Below are 13,028 nucleotides of genomic sequence, written 5' to 3'. Positions count from 1 at the left end.
AATTGTTTTTTGGCGGGGCAGGACTTCGTGTATTTTAATTTTATTAGTTACTATACTTGTGTCAATTTTTAGGGTTCCGTACCTCAAAAGGAAAACCCGAACCCTTATAGGATCACTTTGTTGTCTGTCTGTCTGTCTGTCTGTCTGTCTGTCTGTCTGTCTGTCTGTCGGTCAGGTAGGTAGATCTTATAGCTGACATTTGGGGAAAAATCTGAAACCGTGAATTTGTGGTTACATCACACAAAAAAAAAATTAAATTGTGGTCATGAACTAATAATTAGTATTTTCAATTTTCTAAGTAAGATAACTAAGTATATCAAGTGGGGTATCATATGAAACGTCTACGCCTGTACATTCTAAAACAGATTTTTATTTATTTTTATGTATCATAGTTTTTGAATTATCCTGCAAAATCCTCATCGCGCGAGCCTGACTCGCAATTGGCCGGTTTTTTGTGTGCAATTTAGGAGTGAGATGTGATTCACCAAGCGCTAGTCTATAAATTTAAAAAGAAAACCGGCCAAGTGCGAGTCAGACTCGCGCACCGAGGGTACCGAAAAAATACGACTGTAGTACCGCAATGTACTACAGTCGTATTTTTTCGATAAATCAAAAACAATGGTGTGTAAAAATAAATAAAAATGTGTTTTAGAATGTACAGGTAAAACCCTTTCATATGACACCCCACTTGGTAGGTATAGTAATATTAGCATTTAAACTACCGTGAGTGATTTCCAATATAAATAATATCTATCCCGGCTGTACTCACGTGTCTAGTCGACTACTAACTCGTCGGGCTAATCGTCGACTAGACACGTGAGTACAGCCGGGATAGATATTATTTATAATAGTAATCTTACTTTGAAAATTGAAAATACTAATTATTATTTGTTCATGAACACATTTTAATTTTTGTGTGATGTAACAACAAATTCACGGTTTTCGGATTTTTCCCTTTACGTGTGTTATAAGACCTACCTACCTGTCAAACATGATTCTAGGTCAACGGGAAGTACCCTATAGGTTTCTTGACAGACACGGCAGACAGACGAAGATACAGACAGACAACGAAGTGATCCTATAAAGGTTCTTATTTCCGGTACGGAACCCTCAATGGGAATAATTCCTAATAGCAATATTTTGAAATATGACGTGTCTATGTTTACATTACACTATAATTGGTTCCCCATTTGCTTTTAATTTCAACGCAATTAAAATATCTGGCAAGAAGTCAGTTAGTTAAAAAAGATTTTTAATTACAGATACCGAAGTATTCAGACTTGCTAAATGTTGCATCGGTATTTCAAATTATCTCTTCTGTGATAATAAGAGCGGTTGTCGTAATGAGATTACAATTTTTGTACTTATTTAATTTCAATGATTAATGTTACAGTGAAATATATAAGCATTGCAGTCTTCAATTGTTAAGTTTTGACAAATTTGAATTTTGACAACCTCCCTGGCGCAGTGGTAAGCACTGTGGTCTTATTAAGAGGGAGGTCCCGGGTTCGATTCCTGGCAGGGATTTGGAATTTTATAATTTCTAAATTTCTGGTCTGGTCTGGTGGGAGGCCTCGGCCGTGGCTAGTTACCACCCTACCGGCAAAGCCGTGCCGCCAAGCGATTTAGCGTTCCGGTACGATGCCGCGTAGAAACCAAAGGTGTATGGGTTTAATAAAAACTGCCATACTCCTTCCAGGTTAGCCCGCTCCCACATTAGACTGCATCGTCACTTACCATCAGGTGAGATTGCAGTCAAGGGCTAACTTGTATCTGATTAAAAAGAAATAAAAAAAATTGATAAAAAATTGTTAACCTATACAATAACTGTTACTTATTTGCTCGATTTAGACTAATTTATTATTGTTACGGTCCTTGCAATTCACGAAGGCGAGTGAACTCTACTTGTGGTTACGTCGTATACATGGACATTGCGTAAGTGTGCGTTGTTGAATCCACAGTTTGCATGTGCGTTGAAAAAAGGATCTGGCACAAAGAAGTCATTGGGCAGTGCACAACAGACGGTCGAAGTGCACCAGGCACCGACCTGGTGAGGTTGAACTGCAAATTACTAAGTGACTGGTGTTTTAAATCCATTGCTAACAATGTAGAAGCTCGTTTGAAGAACTATTATTTATCTATGTAAACAGAATTATGTAGTATATTATAGAGATATGTATATGGGTATATATATTTGTGTATTATTAGAATGTACTGTGTATGTAGTCTAATTTATAATAATAACTAGGGCCATTTTCGGCTGCCGCACCAACCCGTGCTTTCGTGATTCCTTTCGTCAAAGGTTGCCTGGAAGAGATCGCTTTAGCGATAAGGCCGCCTTTGCATGCTACATCTATTAGAATAAGATCCTGTATTGTGTTTTTTCAATGTTTACTTTGTGTTGTGTGCAATAAAGTGTCAATAAATAAATAAATAAATGTAGAAAGGATTTCCCACAGCAGATCAACAGATCATTGTCATCTCGATAACGATTTTGAGAAAGCGCAATCATCCGGATTATATTATGATTAGCATAATTATTTATTATCAAATTGTTTAATGAAGTCGTGATCGTGATCCGAAGATTTGGCTGCAGCCTGTAGGTACTGTCGATCACGATGTGCGCTTACCACAACTTTTTGTAGGCAATAAGTAGATACCTACCTACTATGCTAATTTTTTAGCTGAGTAAAACGCTTGATTGGTTACTAATAAGATTAAATTTTTAAGGCTAAAAAAAACAAAAAAAAAAACCGGCCAAGTGCGAGTCAGGCTCGCGCAGTGAGGGTTCCGTACTACAGTCGTATTTTTTCGACATTTTGCACGATAATTAAAAAACTGTGATGCATAAAAATAAATAAAAATCTGTTTTAGAATGTACAGGTGAAGACCTTTCATAATAATATGATACCCCACTTGATATAGTCACTCACTTCGAAAGTTGAAAATACTAATTATTAGTTCATGACCACAATTTAATTTTTTTTGTGTGATCTAACCCTAAATTCACGGTTTTCAGATTTTTCCACAAATGTCAGCTATAAGATCTACCTACCTGCCAGATTTCATGATTCTAGGTCAACGGGAAGTACCCTGTAGGTTTCTTGACAGACAGACATACAGACAGACAGACAACAAAGTGATCCTATAAGGGTTCCGTTTTTCCTTTTGAGGTACGGAACCCTAAAAAACTATCATAGCGTTTTAAACTATCGTGAGTGATTTCCATTATATAATATAATATCTGTCCCGGCTTTACTCACGTGTTTAGTCGACGTTAGCCCGACTAGTTTCGAATCCATCCGGGGTCCTTTTTCAAGGGAGTCAGTTCGCGCACGCGTCGCGGTTGTGACTCACAACCGCGACGCGTGCGCGAACTGACTGTGCATTAACTTTTTTTCATTTTTATAATAAAAAAAAGTGGGCTGGCAATGGGTTGATCATAATGATGACGATCCCACTGAATCTGTTTAAATGGTCACCACAAACCCGCTAAATGAATTTACACGGTAGGATTATCTAATTGGTAATTTATTGTCAGCTGCTTTGAATGTGTTAGTGGCGGCCTCTCCGTCGCTCGCTCCACACAAACGTACAATACGCGGCAGAAAATACTGTACATCGACCTTTAGAAGGAGATAGCGGATTTGTAGAGCATTGACTCTGTCGTTGAGACCGACAAAACTTCATATAGGTAGGTATGAGTGACAGAGACAACGCTCTACAAAGCGGAAACTCTTAGCGGATGTCTAAACGTCGTAATAGCTATCTGCATTACCAAATTTCAGCCCGATCCGTCTAGACTCTAGAAGTTTGAGCTGCGCGTTGATGGATCAGTCAGTCAGTCAGCTTTTCTTTATACATAATATATATAGATTCTTGAGACCGTTTAAATTTAAACTGAATATTTTAAAGGAAATCTAGAACTCACAGACATTGATATTAGTACGAGAACGTATCCACAAGATTTCATTGAGTGTGATTGGTTTTTTTTTCAAAAAGAATATTGGCCGTGTTAAATGACTAATATTCCCCTTTCCTATCCAACTAAGCGTCAAGCTTGTGCTAGGAGTAGGTACGACAATAGTGCAACGGGCGGGGTTTGAACCGTCGACCTTTCGGTTTTCAGTCCACTCCTTTACCGGTTGAGCTATTGAGGCTCTAGGAACCCTTAAAGGATCACTTCGTTGTCTGTTTGTCTGTCTATCCGTCTGTCTGTCTTGTCTGTCAAGAAAACCTATAGGGTACCTACTCTACTTCCCTTTTAGTTAGTCTAGTCTTCTCAGACTTGGGCGCGTTTGGAACCCTCGTATAGCTTTAGTTTTACGTAGGTACGTAATTAATTATCACCACTATAATATCATCTTACAAATTAACAATTTTTACCATCAGTAAGCGTAACATGTGATCTATTCTGTCTGAATAAATAATTTGACTTTGACTGGATGACCTGAAAAAGGTGGTGGGGAGCGGGTGGATGAGGAAGGTGGAGGTCCGTGTTTTGTTCACGAGTGAGGACTTTAGTTCAAATTAAAGCCAAATTAGGTACGTTTGTTTGTGTGCAGCGCACTACGAGTAAACCCCTCTTAAGTCGTACATGTATGGTTATCGCGGAAGCTTGCGAATTGCTTCCAAATTGATCACTTCAGGTCTCTTGTGGTACCTCGTTAGCGTAGATAATTGTAATGGACTCCTCATTTGGATGATTATTATCGGCTATAGTACAACTTCTGATTTATGGAGCTTGATACTATGCAGTATCGCACGTGATCGTTAGGCCTGGCGCAAGCTGGAGTGGAGTCGAGTCAGTCTTTTTGATTAAAATAACGAACGAGTTGTATGTACTTGCACATAGTTGTTGAGACTCTGTCATCTCAACTCAGCTACGGGTCTCCTCTCAGAATGAGAAGGGGTTTGGCCATAGTCCACCACGCTGGCCAATTGTGGATTGGTAGTCTTCATTTTTCAAGTTTCCTCACAATGTTTTCCGGCAAGTGTTATTTAAATGCTTTAAACACAAATTCTAAAAAGTTAGAGGTGCGTGCTCGGAATCGAGTCCCCGACCCCTCGAATTGGAGGCCCACATATAAACCATTAGGCTATCACCGCTTCTTTCCTCATTCATATCAAAACTTCGTTTACAAAATGCTCTAAAGTTCGACGACGTTTACGTAATTTTATATTCAGTAGCAAAACAATGTGGCAGCAATAAAGATAAATTGATTAATTATTCGCAGAAGATAAACAAAAAGACGGATATGAATAAACAAAATAAATCAACTAGTCGCATCTGCTTAACATGCAATAGGATCACACCAAACCAGGTTGTCCCCTTAACCTCAATGTCTCGTCTCGAACATGTCATTTTGTGACCTCCTTGGCTCGCCCCAACTAAATACTAAACATACTTGGCGAAAATTTGGTCGTAAAACGTGTGCATTTAAGACCTGCTTGGCAAATATTGATTTGTTCGTTAGACCCACTGAAATGGACATACACAAGTACGCTGGAAGAGATGCGCAGCGGGAATAGAGATACAAGTAGTATCAGTATTACCGTCAATGGTCCGTCAAACCCACCCGCCCCACCAAGAAACCTGTAGGGCGATTTTGTAAAACCTGCATCAATCATTATTACAATCTCAACAGTTGTGATTGGCTGAATTTGGGCTACTTTTGTAGCAACAATGCATTGTAATTTGTAGCCAATAGTGAGCGAGCGTCAACCAATCAGAGGTGATTGCGATCATGACATTGTAGCTGTCATTGTACCGCAATCGCGCAGCGGGAATTAAAATTGACACTTTGCGGCAAGTAGTCTTTTGACACTATATTGACAGATGTCTCATCACTAAGATTTAGTTCCGAGTACGCTCACATGACTCTACCTGCTGGTATCAGCGCCAAAACGGCGAAAATCTGGTTGTTTCAAAATACAAGTCGGCAATTGCAGGTCCAGCGTACAATGTACTTGTATTTGTAAAGGTCAGTGGTTAGAACGGAAGCTTTTCCGTTGACTTGTGCTACTCTATTTTCCTACTTTAACCATTTTGTTGTTAAAATGTTTTGCACACAAAATGGCATACCTAGATACTAGTTTTCTTAAAACGATTGATCGTTCTGCAAACTCGTTTTATGGATTTTAAAACTGCTTTTTAAAAAGTTACTTAAGATGTTTCCGGCGAGAATAAAAAATGCAGTTTTATGGAATTTCAGTTTAACCTTACTCCGAATTGCTTAATTCCAAATTGTATGATGCAACTTCATTTTTATTTAAGTGTGTATGCATTTAACGCATTTCACATTAAAACTGACTTTTATTTTTGTACCTAGTGGCCGATCGAAATTTTTCGTCAGAAAAAACTTTTTTTTAATAAGTATTTACCTAAAGAAAGAAAGAAAAAAGAAAACATGTTTGTTTTGCAAACTGTGCCACACATCACATCTTATAACTAAGATCGGTTATTTACTGGAAAATCGTAATGGTTTTACTGCTTATCTCTCGCCAATAGACCTTCTATCCGTACTACCTAATGTTTTTTAAAGAGCCAAGTTGCCAACTAATATTCCTCTTTTATTAGCCAAGTTGCTGACTAATATTCCTCTTTACCCTCCAATTTAGCGTACCTAAACCTTGTGCTAGGAGTAGGTACGACAATAGCGCAACGGGTGGGATTTGAACCGGTTTTCAGTCCGCTCTTTTAACCGTTGAGCTATCGAGGCTCTACTAATTGCGTATATCTTTTTACGACGCAACCTTTTAAGTCTTTCGGAAAATCAAAGAGTTTCCACGGTATTTTTAAAAACGAATACACGCGGTCGGAATCGTGGATATCGTCTAGTTTCGGACAGTTCTTGACTTTGTAAGGTGAACAAGTCCACCAAAATTTTATTTAGATGTGATGGTCACCCATTTACATCCAGTTCAACATTGTACCTATGGCCAATTGAATGGATACAAAAGCGCATAAAGCACTACGGCTTGGATTTCCGGGTGTCAATCGGTTCAAGTTTCCATCAAACCGAGCGCTTGCGACCGGTTCGCATTGACGGCATTACGGCATTCTTGTCTTGTCCTTTGCCGTTTACTCTTTCACAAACTACCAATACTATAGCTGTTATAAATTGTAAGCTTTTGTTTTATCGTGCGTCTATTGAATTGTGTATTTTATGGCAACTAGATGATGCTCGCGACTTCGCCCCCGTGGATTTAGGTGTTTTTTAATCCCGTGAGAATTCTCTGATTTTCCGACACAAAAAGTAGCCAAAGTTCTAATTTTTTTGGAATATTTTGAATATGACTCCATTTTCAAATGTGAAAAAGTTAGTGTTTTGGGCAAGGCAGGTTTTCAAAGTCAAAGTCAAACTATTCATTCAGAATAGGTAACATGTTACGCTTACTGATGGTCACAATTTGTTCATTTGTAAGATGATCTTATAGCGGTGATAATTAATTAAGTACTTTAAACTAAAGCCACGAGTTTTTACCTATTTTTAGGGTTCCGTACCTCAAAAGGAAAAACGGAACCCTTATAGGATCACTTTTTTGTCTGTCTGTCTGTCTGTCTGTCTGTCTGTCTGTCTGTCTGTCCGTCTGTCTGTCAAGAAACCTACAGGGTACTTCCCGTTGACCTAGAATCATGAAATTTGGCAGGTAGGTAGATCTTATAGCTGACATTTGGGGAAAAATCTGAAAACCGTGAATTTAGGGTTAGATCACACAAAAAAAATTAAATTGTGGTCATGAACTAATAATTAGTATTTTCAACTTTCGAAGTGAGTGACTATATCAAGTGGGGTATCATAAGAAAGGTCTTCACCTGTACATTCTAAAACAGATTTTTATTTATTTTTATGCATCATAATTTTTGAGTTATCGTGCAAAATATCGAAAAAATACGACTGTAGTACGGAACTCTCATTGCGCGAGCCTGACTCGCACTTGGCCGGTTTTTTATTAAGAGTTTATTTTCTCAGAGGTTTGAACTGTAATCCATTTGGAATACAACTAGCTTATGCCCGCGACTTCTTCCGCTTGGATTACACAAATATTCGAACCCCAATTTTACCCCCTTTGGGTTGAATTTTCATAAATCCTTTCTTAGCGGATGTCTGCGTTAACGTTATAATAGCTATCTGTATGCCAAATTTCAGCCCGATCCGTCCAGTAGTTTGAGCTGTGCGTTGATAGATCAGTCAGTCAGTCAGACAGTCACTCAGTCTTCACTTGTGGATATAATATATCCTGTTGTGTTGGCACACAATTCTGCCACAATATATCAAATTGTAAGTTTAAATCAATCATTAAGTATGGATGAGGAGCCATTTATTTCGGCTCAATGTATGTTATGTGACAGCTTTATGACTCAGCCGGAGAAGCTTTTATTTAATACCGGTTTTGTCTCACTATCGTGTAGTAAATACGAATTGTCAGGATCGATTATTAAAAAAATACACATGACTAGACAGTTTATTACTTTATATTCTTTGTTTTTTTATTTTATTTCTCATTAATTTACTACTGTTTTATGCATGAATTTCTTCTCGTTTTTGTGTCAATAGGTATCTTAATCAGTTTGGTACACCTACTTACCTAATCTAAATATATAAAAGGAAAATGTGACTGACTGACTGATCTATCAACGCACTGCTCAAACCACTGGATGGATCGGGCTGAAATTAGGCAGGTAGATAGCTATTATGACGTAGACATCCGCTAAGAAAGAATTTTTGAAAATTCAACCCCTAAGGGGGTACAATTGCGATTTGAAATTTATGTAGTCCACGCGGACGAAGTCGCGAGCATAAGCTAGTTTAGCAATATAATGCTGTAATGCGTAAAAAATGACTCCTCGTGCGCAATTTTTGTGTGAAATTTCATGTCAAAAGTACGATTTTAGTCCTTATTTTAAAGGTAGCACGAAAAAAGTTTTTGATTTATCGTGCAAAATGTCGTAGTACGGAACCCTCGGTGCGTGAATCTGACTCGCACTTGGCCGGTTTTTTAGCTTTTATTACAATATCTGCATCATTATTTATGTTTTTATAGATATTTAAGGACACTCAATTAAATTTTTTAAACTTCAAAAAGCATGGAACTTTTTTTTTGTGTCAAGTTTTTTTTTATAGACTAGCGCTTGGTTGATTTTCTTCAATAAAATAAAAATAAAATAAATAAAAATCTTTTTTATTCGAATAAACTTTTACAAGTAGGCGAATAGTCGGATGCATCTACCACTGGTTCGGAATGCCTTTCCTACCGAGAAGAACCAGCAAGAAACTCGGCGGTTGCTCTTTTCAAATATTTGATATAGGTACAAGATTATGCCATGTGTTAGTTATTTGAACTAACACCGAAAACCCGATAGGCAGATCTTCTAATTTTTAGGTTCGGAGAAGGAACAATGAAACAACGTACTTCAGCGGAGAGTTTGTGTGTTTAACGGTTTATTTGACAGTTCTTATATAGGTACAATTTTTAACCATAGACTAATTTTAGGCATAATCTACATAATAGTTCCGATAGGCCGCTAACGCACTGTCAACTTAATAAGAAGCGTTGACACCATGTATAAAATAGTATTTGCAGTCTTGTGCGTTGCTGGAACGAGCTGCAGGTCAAATCCACGCTCTTTTATCATTTAGATAATCTTCAATTGTGTAATATGCTTTTTTCAGGAGCATATTTTTAATAGATTTTTAAACTTGTGCAAAGGTAAGTCCAAAATAGTTTGCGGGATTTTATACAATAACAGTACAAGTGTAAGATAATATCATTACACCGGCTAGCAGCTAGCGATTAGCTGGCTACACGTAATCCACATAATGTTCGAGACGCCGCCGACCGGTCCGCGCCGGCTTTTACTTTCTCGAGAGAAAGTGGCATTTTTACCTACTCCGAACCGCACAGTCAGCGGGTTGATAGCACATTTTTTATTTTTTTTTAAAAGAATATTAGGCATGTTAAATGACTAACATTCCCCTTTCCTCTCCAACTAAGCGTCAGGCTTGTGTTAGGAGTAGGTACGACAATATAGTGCAACGGGCGGGGTTTGAACCGACACCTTTCGGTTTTCACTCCACTCCTTTACCGGAGACTCGAATACCCTTCGTGATCGTACCTATTTCTTGCTTTTGACCACTTTTTTAAATCTTCATTTGCAGAGATTATTCGTTTGGCGAATATGCCTGAATGAAGTTATCAAAGAAGTAATGGTGGAATAGAGGAACTCACATAGTTACTTACATACATTCATGAACCCAAATTACGCTCCTTTTTTGGGCGGTTGTTTAAAAAAACATTCGTAGTTTTACCTTTTCAAATGAATATTCATAGAAGAGACAGTAAGCTGTGATGAAGTATCGTGATCTCCACGTAGTTTATCTTGAGACATATTCTAAAGCACGGAGCCTTTTCCAAGCCGCATTGTTTTAGCATTATTCAACCTGGCCTTTGTGTCATCCGATGACCTAGATTACATTCACTTTAGTTTACGTTTAGTGTATTACTATTGTTTAAACTCTGTTTATCTCTTAGCATTAGTATTTAGAAACTGTCAGTGACAAATGTAAGTTTTCGATCAACTTTTAAACATGGTCAAATCGATCGGGCCTTGGAAATCCAGTCCAATCCAATCCATCAGCCTGTACGCGTCCACTGCTAGACATAAACTTTTAGATAAATACTAGCTGACCCGGCTTCGCTCGGGTGGAATTCCGAAAGCCTAACTAAATATCATTTTTAACGATGTAACTTTTTAAAATGACATGACTTTCATACAAACCACCATACCATATTTACCCTCGTTAGGGGTGGAATTTCGAAAAATCCTTTCTTATTGGATACACACTCTTTACCCTCCAAATTTCATGTCTTTAGGACCAGCGGTTTAGGCTGTGCGTTGATATATAAGTCAGTCAGTCAGTCAGCTTTTTCTTTTATTAGGTATATATCCTAATATCCTATATGGGTGTACTTAGATAAAATCTTGTATGCAACTGTTGATAATTAGGTATTAAAACACTCATGACGTGATAGTTGGGTAAACATTCTTAAACTTTTCTCTGTGCATTGTATTTTTGTTTAAATTTTGTAGGTATATTAGGTATTTATTTGTTGACAAATCAAAAAAATAAAAATAAGTCAATTAGTTTTAAACGCGCAATTAGCTCGTATTATATATACTTATAGGTAAATTATCGTTAAAATTGTAAGTAGTTCGTTTTCATGAAACGCGATGTCGTGACCAACCCGCGGTTAATGGCTGATGATAAAACTTTCATCGTGACGTGCGAAACTGTTATGTACTAGTAAATAATACGAGTAAGTTGGTACCTACTTACTGGAAACGATATTAAAAATTTGCTTAATATATTATATTAATATAGTAATTAAAACTAGCTTATGCTCGCGACTTCGTCCGAATGGGATCCAAAAATATTACTATAGAACTACAATAACTCTTGTATACATAATATATTGGGTAATAAATAAAATTATTATTACTTTTTAGTGTTGGTGGTAATTGAAGTCGGTTTTTATTTTTTTTTGAAATTTTTATATATTTAGATTTAAATAAATTACAGTGAACGAGGTAAAGTAAATCTAAATATTAATTTGTATGAAAGGTTAAGTATACTAGGTATTTACGTATTTACCTTTGTACGCCTCTGTCGTTAAAGCGTGGAGGTCGAACGGTCGTATTGTACCTATTGTGTACCATTGTCGCTATGTGTGTGTGTGTGTGTGTGTGTGTTGACACAGGTTGCAGTTTTCTTGGAAAATTGGTTTATTTGCTTTGAACCGTCGCCGTCGGAAGATATAATTTATAATTCTTTGAAACAGTATGGGTCGTTAGTACACAACTACACAGTACCTCGACTTCATCCGCACTACCCATTACTACCCATACTATAAATGCGCAAGTATTTGTTTGTTGGTTTGTCCTTCAATCACGTCGCAACGGAGCAACGGATCCACGGGATGTTTTGCATGGGGTATAGCCCTGGAGAGTGATATAGGCTACTTTTTATCCCGGAAAGAGTTACCACGGGATTTTTTAAAACCACGCGGACGAAGTCGCGGGCATCAGCTAGTCCATTATAAATGTGAAAGGATGTTTATTTATATGTATAGTACGCGTGGATTTAGGTTTTTAAAAAATCCCGTGGGAACTCTTTGATTTTCCGGGATAAAAAGTAGCTTATGTCACTTTCCAGGTCTTTAAGTATACCCACAAAAAATACGTCAATCTGGAGGACAAACCAACAAATGAATAAACCAACAAACCAATAAACCAACAAACAAACACACTTTCGCTACTGATTGGGGTTTCCTTCAATCAATTCAACGGATCGATGTAATTTTTTGTACTTATGGATGTAAGATACCTATTATAGTTAAAGACCTAGGTAGAATGACATAACTAGACTAGACAGGAGTTTAGTTTAGTTAAAGTTTTTACCGTTCACTTGTAAGAAAAAATTAGATAAACAGATCTTAAAAACTAAACTCCTCATACCGAATAATATATTAAAAATATTTTTTCTAACTAAACGTAGCAAAAACTTGGCCTTAAATCTTCCGAAATCCGAAGTGCCTGACGTAAGCCATATTGTATTCAAATTTTAAGCCAAGTTTTCAAATAGCGTGATGCGTAAAGGTACAAAAAAATCTTCTCGTTCATCACTAAGCTGTTCGCACATTGCCTTATTTCTTTGCGCAAACCTGAAATTTCAGTTTGGATTGTTCAGATTTAACACACCTTTGAAACCTTTGAGAATATTAAGGGGACTCACGCATGCAAATTTCCTTACGATGCTTTTCCTACACCTTTAAAGCAACTTATCTATTTACTGAAGCTAAAATAGCTAAACTTACATATTTACTTAAAACGCACATAGTTTCTGAATCTCTCGCTCTCCTACCACTTTTTTGTATTAAGTTTTCAAGTAATTAACTAAATTTTTACTAAATTTTAAGCGACTTAATTTTAATTTGTTAATTGCGCACTAAATTTTAACTTGCAA

At 37.2% G+C, this 13,028-nt stretch overlaps 1 protein-coding gene across 1 annotated transcript in view; it reads left to right on the top strand.

Moving 5' to 3' along the window:
- LOC117982200 (uncharacterized) overlaps positions 1-13,028 on the top strand; it is a 179,184-nt gene that overhangs the window by 39,422 nt on the left and 126,734 nt on the right. The window lies entirely within an intron of this gene.

Source organism: Maniola hyperantus, chromosome 5 (genome assembly GCF_902806685.2).
Source record: "Maniola hyperantus chromosome 5, iAphHyp1.2, whole genome shotgun sequence".
In the NCBI taxonomy this organism is placed as follows: domain Eukaryota; kingdom Metazoa; phylum Arthropoda; class Insecta; order Lepidoptera; family Nymphalidae; genus Maniola; species Maniola hyperantus.
This window is presented reverse-complemented; position numbering and strand designations above follow the sequence as displayed.